This window comes from Protobothrops mucrosquamatus, unplaced genomic scaffold, assembly GCF_001527695.2.
Source record: "Protobothrops mucrosquamatus isolate PMUCROS unplaced genomic scaffold, P.Mucros_1.0 scaffold_50, whole genome shotgun sequence".
NCBI classification, from domain to species: domain Eukaryota; kingdom Metazoa; phylum Chordata; class Lepidosauria; order Squamata; family Viperidae; genus Protobothrops; species Protobothrops mucrosquamatus.
Window position 1 is genome coordinate 1,071,844 of NW_015386126.1, and position 12,968 is coordinate 1,084,811.

The following is a 12,968-nucleotide window of genomic DNA, read 5'->3' on the forward strand; positions in this document are numbered from 1 at the left end:
AGTCACACGACTAGTCTTCGCGTTTCAGCCGATAAAACTGGCAGGACGCAACGAGCCCCTCTCCTCCTGCTCTCGACATGAAAACGCTTTTTGGCCACTGGAGAAGAACAAGGAGCAAGGGCGGGGGAGGAGGAGGAGGAGGCCGAGAAAAAAGTGGACTCACTCGAGCGGCCAAAGCGCGGCCCGTCTGCTTCTCCGAGCCACCACTCGACACAGACACACGCCCTGTCCCCATCCCCCCCCCGCCTGCCTGCCTCCTCCTCCTCCTCCTCCCCCAGCGCCAGCACAACGGAGACCATACAGAGGGGGACACGCATACAGGGCTCGCCAGCAGAAAGAGCCGGACGGGCGCAGAGAAACGACCCCTCTGTTCCGCCTGGCCTCCGATCGATACACTTGGCTCTCGGTCTTCGGGTGAGGAGGGGAGGAGGTAGAAGAGGAGCCAAGAGGCCAGAGCTTCTTCGTTCTCCTCCTCCACCCCCTCCCCAACTTCGATCACACGCTTTCTCTTCTTTCTAGTTCGCGAGATTCCGGATCGCAAACACGCCCCACAACTGACTAGATCTCCCTTCCGGGTCCCGATGCTCGTTTCTTCACCCTCCCTCCTCCGCCCTTTCTCCCCGCTTAATACCGGGGCTAAACCGAGACGAAGCGAGGGACCCTGGCCAACAAAGCTTGGAAGCGACGTCCCCGTTCAGATTTGCTCACGCCTGGCGCTGAAGGCGCTAAGAAGCGAGCGAGCGGGCAGGGGCTGCAGGGACAAGCAGGAAAACCCTCGCGCAAGACAAAGCAGGGAAGAGCTCGGGCGCCCGCAGAAGCCAGCAAATGTGCCGGACGCAGAAGGCGCGCGCCGACGAGGCCAACGCAGAGACACGGCGGTGCCTTCGGCGCTCTGCACAGCTCTGGCGTCCGGGCAGGAAAATGACAGGAAGGGCCGGGCTGGAGAGTTTTGGAAAAATAGCAAGTAGCAAAGCCCTACTCGGGGAAGACAGCCCAAGGTAAATCTCTGGCGCCACTTCAGCCCTCTTCCTTCCTGACGCTGCCTTTGCACCGAGATAAAGGCACATATTTGTAGCTCAGGCTTGAAATGTCTTTGCAGAACCGAAGGCGCAGCGATCTATCTTCAGCCCTGTCCCGACCTCAAGAGCGGAACAGGCTGGTGGACTGGCTCGCCGGCTGTACGCGGCCCCTTCCCTGGCGCTCCCTCCACGCCCAGCCTGACCAACTGAGGTTGGCAAAGGAGCTTTTTTTCTTGGCAGCGGCGGCCCGCCGTTCAATTACCTCCCCCGCTTCCTCTTCTTTGGACCAGGCGGCACTAGCGGCAGCAGCAGCTGCTGGCTCTTCCCCTCCCGCGCTCAAGCCGCTCCCCCAAGGCGGGCGAAGGCTTAGACAGGCGTGGCCGCCGCTCTTCCCTCGCCGAAAGCCTAGCGATGCCCCGCAGCGCCGGCCCTCCCGAGCCCAACGGTTCCAACGCCGAACACCCTCCGCCCCCTTTTCTCTTCCGTCCCTCTTTTAACCTGCCTTATTAGCCCGCCTCCTGCTCGGCTCCGAAGCCACGCCTTCCGCTGTTGGCCACACCTCTTTCGTTCCGGGTGGAAGCTGTTTTGTGTTTGTCCTGGGGCTGGGAAGGGGTGTGGTTAGGCCGCGAAGATGCTACTTTGCATCACCTGAAGGGGAAAAAAAGCCCCGCGGCCAGGTCAGAAAGCTACCGGCTGAGTAACCACTCTGCCTTTGCTCGTTTGTGTTCGCTAGGCTTCAGCCACCCTTTTCATTCTCTTTGCTATTTTTACTTCTTTGTGAATTTGTAGCAGGACTTTTTTTTTTTTTTTTTTACTACCCGACTTGCTCAGCAGTAAGCAGCAGCAAAACATTCTACATCATAACACAGAGATGGGTTTTTATATTGGAACATTTTTTAAAAAAAGAGAGGGGGGGAGAAAGAGAAGGAGGGAAAATGTGAAAAAATAAGATTCAGGCTTACAAATTAATTTTCCTAGAAGCTCTTTTTGACATAGCAATAAAGTTGCACTCTTAACATGAAAATGATGGAAAGGCACGGTCTAGTAGTGGTTAAGGGACCAGACTAAAAACCAGGAAACTGGGACTTTTAATCCTACTTTAGACATGAAAGCCAGCTGGGTCACTTTGGGACAGTCACTCTCACTCAGCCCAATTCACCACACAGGATTCTTGTTGTGTAGAAAATAGAATAGAAAACTTCTGGCTATTTGAATTTGACAATTTCCACCACCATTCCTATCCATATTCAAAACAAAAATGGAGGTGAGCATGCTTAGTTGTTCAACTGTTTTGGTGAAAAGTAGGAGTGATTTGACAATAAATTTATTTTGGACTTTGTGGGAAGAATCCAGAGAAAGAAATATTTTGGGGAATATTAAAAAGGCAGAATATATTTCTCCAAAGAAATAATGGAGAAGATCTTAAAAAAGACAGAAACCTCTCCCCCCCAGCCAGACCTCTCCCCCCCAGCCAGAAACCAACTTTTAAAAATGCAGATGTGATAATCCTTGCAGAATGGTTTAACCAAGAAGCTAGAAGCTGATGAGCTAAGAAAGACAAAGACCCCTAAAATCTACATTCCCCACCCAAACTCTAAGGACAGGAAACATAGTAGGATTAACCCACCAATACCAAAAGGGCACACTCAGACTCAGGTCAAAGTACATGACACAGGAAATACAAAGCTTCAAAATGGTTCCGCCCCAGGCGCCTGATGGACCCCGAGAGGTTCCAGACGGAGCTTGGGCCAATACGCGAGACCTTGACCCGCGGCTCGACTGAGGACCTGGTGGCCGCCTGGAATGGTGCAGCCGCGGTGGCCCTGGACTGGGTCGTGCCTTTGCGGCCTCTCACCCGATGCCGGACTACCTTGGCTCCTTGGTTCTCCGAGGACCTGAGGGTGATGAAGCGTCGGAAGAGATGCCTAGAGGGTAATTGGAGGACCACCCACTCCGAATCTGACCGGACACTGGTAAAGTCCCATTTAAGGACTTACCTAGTGGCGATAAGAGCGGCGAAACGAAACTATTTCTCAGCTCTTATCGCGTCTGCAGGTAACCAATCTGCCGTCCTGTTTAGGGTGTCCCACTCCCTCCTTCATCAGAGAGTCCGGGACGTCCCTCTGCAGGGTCAGGCGGAGGAATTTGGGTGCTACCTGCATGACAAAATCGATCAGATCCGGGCCGGGTTAGCCTCTGATTGGACTAGTTCAGACGGGCCAACGGAGGCAGGTGTTGATTCCACTTTTTGGGAAGAGTTTGATCCTGTGACTCCCGAGGACATGGACAGGATACTGGGACGGCTGAACACCACCACATGTTTACTGGACCCGTGTCCCTCCTGGCTGGTACTGTCCTCCCAGGAGGTTACACGAGGCTGGCTCCAGGGAATCGTCAGCGCTTCTTTGAGTGAGGGGTTCTTGCCAGCCGCTTTGAAAGAGGCGGTGGTGAGGCCCCTCCTCCAGAAGCCCTCCCTGGACCCAACTGTTTTGGCCAACTACCGTCCTGTCTCCAACCTTCGCTTTCTTGCGAAGTTTGTTGAGAGTGTGGTGGCACGACAGCTCCCTCAGCACCTGGAAGAAACTGTCTATCTAGACTCGCGCCAGTCCGGCTTCCGGCCTGGGCACAGCACAGAAACAGCATTGGTCGCGTTGGTTGATGATCTCTGGAGGGCTCGGGATAGAGGCTGTTCCTCTATCCTGGTCCTGCTAGACCTCTCAGCGGCTTTTGATACCATCGACCATGGTATCTTGTTGCACCGGTTAGGGGGGTTGGGGTTGGGGGGCACCGTTTTACGATGGTTCTCCTACCTCTCGGACCGGTCGCAATTTGTGTTGGCAGGGGGGCAGAGGTTGACCTCGAGGTGCCTCACTTGTGGGGTACCACAGGGGTCGGTCCTCTCGCCTCTCCTGTTCAACATTTATATGAAGCCACTGGGTGAGATCATCCATGGTTTCGGGGTGGAGTTTCATCAGTACACAGATGACACCCAGCTGTACATCTCCACCCCGGACTACCCCAACGATGCCGCGGAAGTGATGTCCCGGTGCCTGGAGGCCGTGCAAGTCTGGATGGGGAGGAACAGGCTTCGACTCAACCCGTCCAAGACCGAGTGGCTGTGGTTTCCAGCATCACGACATAGCCAGTTGGCTCCATCCCTGGCTATCGGGGGTGAGTCATTAGCCCCCGCGGAGAGGGCCCGCAACTTGGGCATCCTCCTGGACACTCGGCTGTCTTTAGACGATCATATGACAGCCGTGGCCAGGGGGGCTTTTCATCAGGCTCGCCTGATACGCCAGTTGCGCCCCTTTCTGGATCGTGACGCTCTACGCACGGTCACTCAAGCCCTCGTTTCCCGCCTGGACTATTGCAATGCTCTCTACATGGGGCTCCCCTTGAGGTGCATCTGGAGGCTCCAGCTAGTTCAGAATGCGGCCGCACGGGGGATTTTGGGGGCCTCTAGATACTCCCATGTAACACCTCTCCTGTGTGAGCTGCACTGGCTGCCTGTGGCCTTCCGGGTGCGCTTCAAGGTGTTAGTAACAACCTTTAAAGCACTCCATGGCAATGGACCTAGGTATTTGCAAGACCGCCTCCTACCAAATACCTCCCTTCGACCAGTCCACTCTCACAGAGAGGGCCTCCTTAGGATGCCGTCGGCCAGTCAATGCCGGCTGGCGACCCCCAGGGGGAGAGCCTTCTCTGTGGCAGCTCCTGCCCTCTGGAATGACCTACCCCCCCGACCTACGTACAACTGCGGACCTGCGCCTTTTTCACCAAGCCCTGAAAACCCATCTATTTCGTGCGGCCGGCCTGGCATAGTCTTAATTAGGTTTTAGTATAGGTTTTTATATGGGGTATTTTAGAGCAGGCCTTTATTTATTTAATTTGATTTTAGAATAGATATTTATTGTGATTTTTATTATCGCCTGTTCACCGCCCTGAGTCCCATAAGGGAGATAGGGCGGTATACAAATCTAAATAAACAAACAAACAAACAAACAAACAGGAACAGGAAACAACCTCAAAAGCCCCAGAAGGTATAAAAACCCACCATTCCCAGTTACATGTGGTCAGCTTTCCCAGAACCATGCTTATCTGGCTTTGCTCTTCAATAAACCACAACCTTCTTACTAAAGCAGTCTCCATTTTGTTTATTCCCTGCTCGGACTGTACCCTGATGAACATTTTTCTTTCAATAACTTCTTGGGATGAAAGGAGAATTGTAAATATTTTATAAATTCTTAGCATTTTTTAATATTTCACAAAAAGCAGCTGCAGAGAATGGGAATAGATCAAAGTTTCAAAATGCATTTTACTAAATAAAAAAAATCTGAACTATACAAAACCTTTTTGCTGAGGGAGATAGGTACAAGTCTGTGTTGTTATTGTTAAACCAAGGTCAAATTTGTCATTTATCAAAGATTTAAGTTTTCTGTGGATCTATATAGCATTCCCATAATAAATCTATAATTCCTAAATTTTATGTATTAGAAAGGAAGCAAATACCTGTGTATGTAAATTNAAAAAAATCTGAACTATACAAAACCTTTTTGCTGAGGGAGATAGGTACAAGTCTGTGTTGTTATTGTTAAACCAAGGTCAAATTTGTCATTTATCAAAGATTTAAGTTTTCTGTGGATCTATATAGCATTCCCATAATAAATCTATAATTCCTAAATTTTATGTATTAGAAAGGAAGCAAATACCTGTGTATGTAAATTCCAGAGTTACTTGTGTTGCATCATTTGTGTCACATGTGTTAGTAATGAATATATAGTATGTATGATTTGATTTGCTCTGTTATTCTCAGTGAAACTTTGTATAACATCATCTTAACAGAGTTAAGATAAAATGAAAATTTGCCTTTGATCATTATAACCAGATTGGATTAAAAAGGCACATTGGAGGTTACCTAGTTTCAGCCCTACTTCCTTTTGAAATAATCAAGGCACATGGAGTAGGGATTTTCCCTGATTCTGTATACGATAAGTGGATGAATCATTACATTTTATAAGGTAATAAAAATACTAATTGAGGTGAAAAGTATTTGTGGTGAATGCCAAAGTCAATATAGTTGGCCTTAACAATGAAGTGGTGGCTTCAGGTTGCAGATTTTATAGCACTGTTGTCTCTAGCATATGTTATCAACAACATATGGAATTTAAACAGTGAACTATCACAAGACTCATTAGTAACTTTGCATGTCCAAATGCCTTAGCTTATATTGGCAAGTGAATATTACTCAGGAAATAGAAGTCCCCTTAGTGGATGGTATAATCAAGTTATACTTAAAAGAGAACAGTCAGGATTATTATGTATTCTTTGCACAGCAACCGCTTTGTCAGTAACCATGCTATTTTCAAATTTGCCCTTTGGGAAGTGAGTAAACTCTTATTCAGTCATAGCAGGCATTCCTGGGAATCAAAGCTTCCTTTCTAGAATTAATAATTCTAGAGATGTTAAGGTGTTCTGATAAAAAGAAGCTCTAAAATTTGGTTTATGAAAAAATATACTTGATCTTATCGTTATCTTTTCTCTCCCAGCCTGGAAATTTATAAATTGCTACATTAATTGTAATCATGAATATACTAGTAGAAAGAAAAAGGTAAGTCCAGAACTAGCTTCAAATTTGGTATGTTAAAAATTCAGAATAATATCCAAGATATTTTTTTCAAGATGATGAAGCAATGTAAAATAGTTTTTATAGAGATTATTTTTAGAAATTACCTCAGTTATCATAAGGCTTACAACAACAAAAAAAATCACATAAGGGTGGGGTTCCATGTCAGTGATAAAACTTGAAAAGCAAGAAAGACACTTCAGTGAACAAATATTTTGAAAAGAATTTTAATTATACTATGATACCTTCTGATATTACATCATGCTAGAATCTTATCTCTTAACTACTAAGCTCTTGTGCCTGTTTGATACTTTGTAACTTTCAGTTGGGTAAAATGCTGCATCACTTTGTCAACAAGCATACCTCCAGCAAGACTTACTGTGTGGCATCATTCTAATTGTAATGCTAATAAATATTATTACAATCCCAAAAACTGTTATTGTTTAGTAGACTGAATTAATGATTGTAGGACATTTCAGGAAAACATGCATACAGTTTTCCAGTAAAATTGACATTGTAATCCTAAACCCATTTATCAAGCAGTAAGTTCCATTTAGATGTATCAGGACATATTTCCAAGTGAATTTGCTTATGAACATATTTAAGCTTGATTATTTTTTCTTAAATATGTAATATCTTAAATATTAACAAAAGTATTACAGTTTGAATATTTTTGGATCAAACGTTATGCCTGAAAGTTTATGCCAAATATGTATTTTAGTCCTTAAGATGTAATAAGGTTCTTATTTGCTTTTACTTCAACAGATTAATATAGTTATCAAATTTGTTACTTTTAATAACAGCAATAATGTGGTATTTCAAATAATAACAACATTGTTGATTATTAGTAATAATTGATTATTATTATTATTATCAATAATAACCATTATTCAATAAGCAATATTGTCAGAATTCCTTGTTTGCAAAGAAGGATTTCATGGCTGATCCTTCTGGTTTGAAGAAGACCATAAAAAAAGCAAAAGGTCCACATGTGTTCTTTCTTGCTTCCTTTTTCAGCTACCAATCTGAATTTGGCCAAATTGTTAATTATATTTTAACTTTTCCCAGCTGATCATGGGAGCCTGTCTCACTTGTCCTCTTCTTTGCATCAACAAATTTTAAGTCTTGTTGTAATGTTGATGTCTTAATATATTTTTTCTTCTGTTTGTGTCATTCAAAACCAATGCATGTTGAATGAGAAACATAAGATGTGTGTAAAAAAAAATCCACAAAAAATGAATGCATCTCTTGATACATTCCTTGTATCCTTGCTGTGTTTGTGGACATATCTATGCAGTGTCCTTTGAAAACAATCTGGAAATCCCTTTTTTTTAATTCCCACGTCTAGCCTATAACCTTAGTATTCCTTAGAAGTCTTCCATCTAAATGCATTGCTTAATATTAGCTACTAAGCCCAACTCTGAGCTCTCAAGCCCAGGCAAGATCAGACAAGCACTATTATCTGCTGAGACAAGGAGACATGTAAAAGGCAGTGATGCTTTACCACCTACTGTATAGTACAGCAATTGCAAAGTCTTAATTGCTGGATTCAGTTGATAACAGTGCAGATTGTTGCTTTTTCCAGCTTTGTTAATTTGGTGTCTGCATAGGGATATTGCCCATAGATGAGTCTTGAAAGAATTGCCTTTAAAAATATTGATATCCTGTTGCAAGTCCCCTCTTCCCAAAATAGCTTACTGTACAGTTTAATACTTGGGTCTCTAGCAACTCTTCTTTCATAAATTAATCCTTTTCTGGCTCTGATCCAGTTAGGTAAAGACACTTGCTTTCTTTTTTATCCTTTATGATCTTTCTCTTTCAGCAGCATCACACTCTCTCATAATATTCAAAGAAAATCCAGCTGTTTCAGATACATTTTCAAGCAGGTGGTCTGTCCCTCTGCCAAGCATTAACTCTTCAGAACTCTAATTTGTGCCAGTTAGAGTTATAATGCCATAGGATTAAGAATATTTCTACATGGGACTTTGGCACTATTTCTTCGCCAGCCCCATGCCCCTCTGATCACAGTTATTCACAGCAACTGTGAAACATGTTGTAAAACTGCCGTTAAGGAATTAGAATATTGACATACAGGGATTTGACATCACTTCAGTATTGGCACTACATGCCTCCGCTCACATGAGTTGTCTTCCTTGGGAGCCAAACTCATTTCTTCTGGCCCAGCTACAAACCAACTCAAGCAATTGCATGTGCTGTGTAGGGCTTCACTTGAAGTATTGTCCAGTGGTAAGAATTTTTGGCTAACTTGACTATGCAGCCTGAGCTTGGAGCAAACAGTACTGGATAACCTTAATCCTTCTAATCATGTTCACTATTCCAAGTAATAATATTCCCTTTCCCAAATTTGTCTTGATTTTTCTATCTCATATAAACAGCAGACACTGAAATCTGGCCTTTCTGGTGGTTCAAGCAAGCTATTACTTGTTTTTCCTCTCAACTTTATCTACATAGAGAGTCTACGCTATAATCCATCACCACAGTTGCAGATGTTGAGAAAAATACTTTGCTGCAAAACTGTGGTAGTGTGTGATACTCATTTTCAGTGGGGTTATAGATATACAAAGAATGATACCATTTTCTTATAACATAGCTCAGAGCTTTAGGAGCTCTACTCCTGTCCTACTATCACAGCACCATTGAGAGTGTCCTGACATACGGCATTCTTGCATGGTATGGGAGCAGCTCTGTAGCGGATAAAAAAGCTCTACAGAAGATTATTAAAACTGCCCAGAATATTATTGGACTCCAACTACCAGCCTTGGATAACATCTTCGAATCTCGTTGTTTGAGGAAGTTGCATAACATTCTCAGAGACTCTTCCCATCCTGCTTACAATCTTTTTGGACTGTTGCCTTCTGGCAGAAGATACAGAATAATTAAAACTCAGACCACACGTTTTCTGAATAGTTTTTATCCCAGAGCTGTAATTGCACTCAACAACGAACTAAAGGGCCACCATCAGTGAACTGTTGGACAGCATTACTTGGTCTGTTGTGTGGATGTTGGGTGGTTTTAGGGGTGGGGATTGTGGTGGTGGGGAGTGTGTTTGGGGATTATGTGTGTGGGACTTGGTTTTTGGGTGTCAAGTAAATTTCGTTGTATATGTATACTATGTACGCACATACAATGACAATATAATAAACAAACTAAAGTTGCTCAGGCAAGCATATGCAAACAACACATTAGGGAAAAGTAGCAATTGCTCTTGATTGGGTTTACATATGAAACTATGTTTTCCCCCCTTATTCAGGGGTACTATAACTCAAGAGGTAGGAGACTGCATTTTCTATTGGTCAAGAGCATATTGAAGAGCATATTGATTCTGAACCACTAATTATGGTTTTCTTGTCTATCCTCAGCTTTCAAAAGTCAGCAAGAAGATGATCTTATGGCCAACTTTAAAATTCTTTGAAATGACTGGAGAATAGAAAGTGAACTACTGTAAATAAGGAACAATTTCCTGACATTGAGAATTATTAAATCACTGAAATGGCTTGCGTCCCACAGTCGTGGGTGTTCCATTGATGGAAGTTGTCAAGAACAGATTGGACAACCATTCTCCAAGATGGCATGAAGACTCCTTGTGACATGAGAACTAAAACTATGTCCTTTCACACTTGCAGGGCAACAGCCCATGCAAATGCTAAGGGCAAAGTTCATACTGTGATATATATATTTCACTTGTGTCATCTTCCTCATCTCCAACAATTGTGGTTTTAGATTTTGCAAGGTGATATTGCATTGCTTGGTGAAACAAAGGGGTGCTTTCAAGAAATTACCTCCAATTTAGTTACTGAAGCCAAAAAGATTGGCTTATGTATAAATTTTGAAAAGACAAAGTTTATGCAAGTTGGAAGTGCTCAGGATAATATGCCTATAACAGTCCATAGCCAGGCTATAGAACAAGTCCAACAATGTGCTTAACATGGTATAATTATGTCTATTGATGGAGGTACAGATAAGACATTAACCATCAAACTGGAATGGCAGCAACTGTGTTTCAATGCTTGCTTCCAGTTTGGTCTATGATAACTATAGGTATTGCCACAAAGATAAAACTCTTCAAGAGTGTTGCTATACCAATTGCAACATATACTTGTGAAACATTGAAGCGTACAGCCAAAATGATTAAACGGTTAAATGTTTTCCAACAATGCTGCTTCAGAAGAATATTCTATGTGTCATATTGTGACCACATCACTAATTAAGAGGTACTACAAAGATCAGATTTAGAACACATATCAAGAACTGTGAATGAACATTGACTGCAGCTTGTTGGCCATATCTTATGTATGCTTAAAGACCGACATCCAGAAATTGTACTGAAGGAAAGAGAAGGAAAGAGAAAACGAGGCCAGCCTTGGAAAACGTGGCGCAAAACACTTAAGGAAGATTATTAATGTCGCTTGGGATGATGCAAAAGATGCTGAGAATGATAGAAACTGCTTCAATACACTTGCTGCCCAATGTGCTCTCCCCAGGACCTAATGATGGTGATTTTGGGAAGAACATGGTATGGAATTTGAATGAGTCTGATATAATAGCTTGGAAATGAACTGCCCATGTAAATTGGTTTGGTAACATTTTTGCTACTCCTAAAAGCTAGTCCAGTAATGGTGAACCTATGGCACGGGTGCCAGAGGCGGCACTCAGAGCCCTCTCTGTGGGCACACGCGCCGTCACCCCAGTCCTAGGCCTTCAGCTGGGTTTTATAAAACCTTTTCGCTTTAGGCCTCTGCCGCTGTGTACCAAAAAAAAAAAAAGATTCAATCAGTCAATTTCAACTTCTCGCGGGAAAAAAAAGATCTTGCAAAGTTGGAATTGATTGATTGAACTTTTCAGTCCCACCCAGTCTGCCGTTACCACTGTAGCCACGCCCACCCAATGGGCCACACCCAGCCAATGGGCCACACCCACCCGGCACCCGACAATGTATAAGTGGGTTTTGGATTGCAGTTTGGGCACTCGGTCTCTAAAAGGTTCGCCATCACTGTCCTAGTCCTTTGACTAGAGTCAATTCTTGTTTTGTTGTTGAAATGACAAAGAATATAATTACAGTTTCATGTAATCTCAGCTGACAATATAGAGGCAAATCAGAGTTGATAATAAAGGCTAATTCTCTGGAAAACAGGTGTCGGGGCTTGATAAGTTATTTGGCAATACAAAAAAAAGTACTAGGAAATAGAATGAATTTATTAAATATATCAGGAAAAATAACAGGCTAGAAAAATCAATCACCAAATAATCTTCATATAGATTAATTCCGAAAATGACCATTCACAGTTTGATCAATAAATGTTATAACTCACTGGCTGCAAGAACATAGCTATGTGGAAGAGTTTGAAGCAAATTCCATTTTGATTAATGCAACTGACCATCTGAAAAGATCTTTTCTTGTTTTGGATGATATTGGGAGGCAGAAATATTCTTGCTGAATTATTCTCATGCCTGATTTTTCTCTCCATTTGACAAGGTGTTTCTTAACATAATGGCCAAATGCACCTTTAATAGCCAATTGCACCTTTCCCTGTGTCTAACACTTTAGTACTTTTATTTGATAATAGAATTGGTTTTGTTTGAGTAATCTGATTTCTATAGCTCAGTAGAAACCAGTCTCAACTGCATACAATAATCTGGAGCCAATATTCATGAATTGCGGAGCAGTTTTTAAAATCCTGGTATTGCCTTTTACAATAATATGTTCAGGGATTGTCAGCTTCTCACTGCCAACAACCAATGACATTTTCATTAAAAAGAGTGACATAGAAATCACTTCATCTTGCTGCAGGAACTTTAAACATAGGAACTGATAGTAAATTGGAGAAGAATTAAACAACTGTTGCAGCCAAATATATGCAAGGGTGCAAATTCAATAGGATTTATGATATCAGAAATTAGCAACATGTTCCATTAATTAACTTCCATTATATAGAAGCAGAAAGATATGCTGCATTGACATAAATAGTTTTACCCAGTGCTTTTTTTCTAAAAAAAAAAAAAAAAAAAAAAAAGGTGCCAGAACTCACACACGTCATACAATCTGCCTTGCCTATCCTACAAGGTTCCATCCAAAAAAGGTGCCGGAACTCCGTTCTGGGCGTTCTATGAGAAAAAAAGCTCTGGTTTTACCTAATATATGCTTGAAAAATTCAGTGTTGATAATCAGCAATTAAGACATATTCACATAGCTAGAATTGGGGAAAATTTCAAAAGCTTGCACAAAAGAATGGGTGATTAGCTCTAATTTTGCCCTTTTAAGTGTCCACGAAAAAGAAATAACCATGGTCTCAAAGGAGATGGACTTA